At 38.7% G+C, this 3,713-nt stretch overlaps 1 pseudogene; it reads right to left on the bottom strand.

The window, feature by feature from the left end:
* Positions 1–469: 469 nt before the first annotated feature.
* On the bottom strand, positions 470–1,295 carry LOC103676680 (annotated as a pseudogene).
* Between the last annotated feature and the right edge of the window lie 2,418 nt (positions 1,296–3,713).

Genomic DNA, 3,713 nt, shown 5'->3' with positions numbered 1-3,713 from the left:
TCCAGAGGTCTGGCCCTTCCTTCCCAGACACAATGTCAGACACATAAAATCTCCTGTCATGTTACATTTTATATTTCGAAATATGGAAGCACATTTTAAAGAACTCTTAAAGCATTTATTTATTAAAACGTTCTCTGCCAAGATTTCACATTAGCTTAAAATTATAATCAGTCTTTACATTTCTCTACTGAGGATTCCACCTCAGTGTGTTACATAAAAGCACCTTCTCGAGCAATGAGTGTTAGCAGGCATCCACACAGTGAGCCCCACGGCAGCCTCTTTGTTCCCTGGGTGACCCAACGAGATGTTAATAGTGCTCTGCTACAAAGCTCCTAACCCAGACTTTTGCAAAGTGCACCTTAAGAAGAGGCGCTTTTTGATTATGTAGAGAAACCAGTGAGTCCTCTAAGAATAATAGCAGGAAGTATTTTACAGGGAAGCCCATGATTTGAAGTGGGAAATTCAGATGTTAATTCGCTGGTCCAGGCTGTGAATACTCTTCTTGTTCCTCCTGTGGACCCCCTTCAGCAGGTAGCACAAAGCCTTCTTCTGTGCCATAGAGAATGTCCACAAACCTCTGCAATACAGGGTTGTTTTCCCCTCTCCTTCTCTTGGAAAATCAATTCAATGTTCCTTAGCTTCCCAAAGTAGAATTCGCTCTCTTTCTCCACGTCTTAGACAGTAAGTTTTAATATGTTGACCTGCTGTATTAATGCAACTGCTCAGTCATCCCCATTGCCTGCACCAGGATTTTTCACACCACCCCTGGGTTGGCTTCCAGGATTGCAGTGGTTCTCTGTTGCAGTGAGCCTCTAGGGAGCTCACTGCTAGAGCTGAGAGTTTTCTTCCATTTGTTCAGAGCTGGAGCAACCAGGGAGGGAGTCACTGCAGTTTCTTGACCCTGCCTGGCAGCTACAGGGTCACAGTCTTTTCCGTCATAGTTTGTATCAAAAAACATCTTGAACCACTGAACAAATTCAAAATTGCCCTGAAACTTTCCTTTTTACTAATTTGTCCATAGAAGTTATTTTGTCAACACCCATTCTTTTAAAACCTGCATGTAGTATTTTGAAGTTCTGGATGTATTCGTGTTCTAGCTTAGCCTGGAATTTCACTTTCTTCAACATAATGGAACCAGGGAACCTCCTGTCCATAAACTGACAACAGGCAGCCACTGAGCATGACTGTTCGATCTTTGTCAGATTCGGTTGCAGAGACTCATTGATCCAGGCCAGCCTGTCCTGTCGACTTAGGTTATCGCTGGTGGCTGACATTGAGTGTATGTTCAGTGCCATCTTCCACTCTAGGTGGAACTGCATCCACTGACCATGCCTGGCTTCAGTTCGGTTCTGTCGTCTTCTCATTCAAACCACTGGAACTAGCATTATTTTTTTTTTAAGTAATCTCTATACCCAACGTGAAGCTCGAACCCGCAACCCTGATTATCAGGAGTCACATGCTCCACCAACTGAGCCAGCCAGGTGCCCCTCAGTTTAATAGCTTCTTAAATTTTTGCATGTGTACATATTTTTTTTCCTCACAATATCTTAAGGTCATTTAAAAATGCTGTTGTTGTTTACTTCCTTCCATCAAGAACTTTATATATACTTTTCCTCCCCAGCACATACAATAGTACATCTCTCATTTATGATGGCGAAAAGAAGAGCTGGATATTTCCCCTCTTGTTCTGTGTAGGCCAAATAAAGTTGAACGAAATGGAAATAATACATAATGGAAAAGCAAGCATAGAGATTTAAAACTTTTTGATTCTCGATTCATGGTTTGATTTGTCAAAATCTCAAAGGGCTGCACTGGGAAAGAGTGATAACTATCACTATAAAGAAAAAATAGGGATGCAACTGGAAAAAGAGGGATGTAACTGTACTAAAGAAAGGGATGAAAAAAAGAGTACACTTAAAGAGAAAGGAAATAATTATATTAAAATGGTTATCATGACCATTAACAGCAGGCCTGAGGACAGCAAATACCAGTGGCATCAGATGTTAATGCTGTTCTCATCAGGTTGATCAGAAAGTCCATGTTTCTAGGAGGAAATGCAACCCAGAGCTATAATTTCTAATTCCATAACTACTCTCTTTTGAACAGGGTAGAAGAGAGTCACTGCCAGATCCATTCAGATCATTTCCTCTCTGTCTAAGCCCTACACTGTAGAAAAGCACCATAAAAGAAATTGTGACTTGTCTCTCCGATAATCCACTAAATCTCTCAATCAAAATGTTAAGTTTAAGAAGAGTGTTTCAAAAAAAATTTATATGAAACAAATACAAAGCAAAACTATATATTTCTCTGTAGGCATGTAAATGTGAATACATGAATACACACAAAAAGGTTGAAAGCTTAGACGTTACATTCGTCATGGTGTCCTCTTAGGAAAATGATTTTGTGTATTTGACATGGAGAGAGAGAGATTAATTTGTTGGGTTTTTTGTTTGTTTTGTTTTTGTTTTTTTAGTTTTTAATTATAAGTATTATTTGGTTTTATGTTATTTTAAAAAGTGAGTGTGCCTGGGTGGCTCAGTTAAGCGTCTGCTTTTGGCTCAGGTCAAGATCTCGAAGTCCTCAGATCCAGCTCCACATCAGGCTCCCTGCTCAGCGGGAAGCCTGCTTCTCCCTCTTCCTGCCCCTCCCCCTGCTTGTGTTCTCTCTCTCTCTCTCTCTGTCAAATAAATTAAAAAATCTTTTTAAAAATGAATAAAAAGGATAGATAAAGAAGTGGATGATACATAGCTAGATAGATATACTTCAGGAAAAAAAAGGATGATCTGTCAAATTTAAGATTCTATCTGAGTTTTTAAGTGTAGGTTTGAGTTTCAAAGAACTCTTACCACATTGAAAAGTTAAATAAAATGTGTTATGTTTTTTATTACCAATTCCAATTTAGACTTTCAGTATTCCCTTAAGCCAATGAGGAAAAGGGACATAGGTGAGTTTATCTGTCAGGCAAACTAAAACTTCACTGTGCTGTCCTATAATCTATATTATAGGGAAAGAATTAGCTCATGAATTACTGGGTTTGTAATAGCTTATGTCTTCCACTCTAGCCTCTCAATGAAGTTAGTACTTTTTCTCCCTCTACTGTCTGTCTGTCTTAGTTCTCAATTAGTTCGAAACTCACAGAGGAAGAGAGGTGTTCTTTGGTAAGCCCCTTTAAATATTTCATGTTTTATAAACTAAAAGCCTGCATATTCTGCCTCCATAAAAAATAAGCCACAATTGATCCTATTTTAAATAATAAATGTAACTTCATAGAATTCCCAAAAATAAGACATCAGCCATTCCTGTTCTCTGACTAAATGAAATAAATCTAGAAATTAAGAATAAAAGCTTAAAGTCAAAGTTTACCAGTCCCCTGGGTAACTCAGTCAAACGTCTGACTCATGATTTGGGCTCAGGCCATGATCTCAAGGTTGTGAGAAGGAGCCTTGAGTTGGGCGTGGAACCTGCTTAAGATTCTCTCTCTCCCTCTCCCCTTCCCCCTCCCAGCCTCTAAAAAAACTAAAATTTACAAATCAAAGAAAAAACTGAAAATAAAATATTTTTCCTAAATATAAAAGAAGTATTTTTGAATAATGCATGTATGAGTTTGTCATAGCTGAGCAGAATGTAGATTATTTGAATCAGTGAATAAAAATATTCTTAGGGGCTCCTGGCTGGCTCAGTTGGTGGAGCATACGGCTCTTCATCTTGGGGTT

The sequence above is a fragment of the Ursus maritimus genome, unplaced genomic scaffold (genome assembly GCF_017311325.1).
Source record: "Ursus maritimus isolate PB19 unplaced genomic scaffold, ASM1731132v1 scaffold_3, whole genome shotgun sequence".
NCBI lineage: Eukaryota > Metazoa > Chordata > Mammalia > Carnivora > Ursidae > Ursus > Ursus maritimus.
This window is presented reverse-complemented; position numbering and strand designations above follow the sequence as displayed.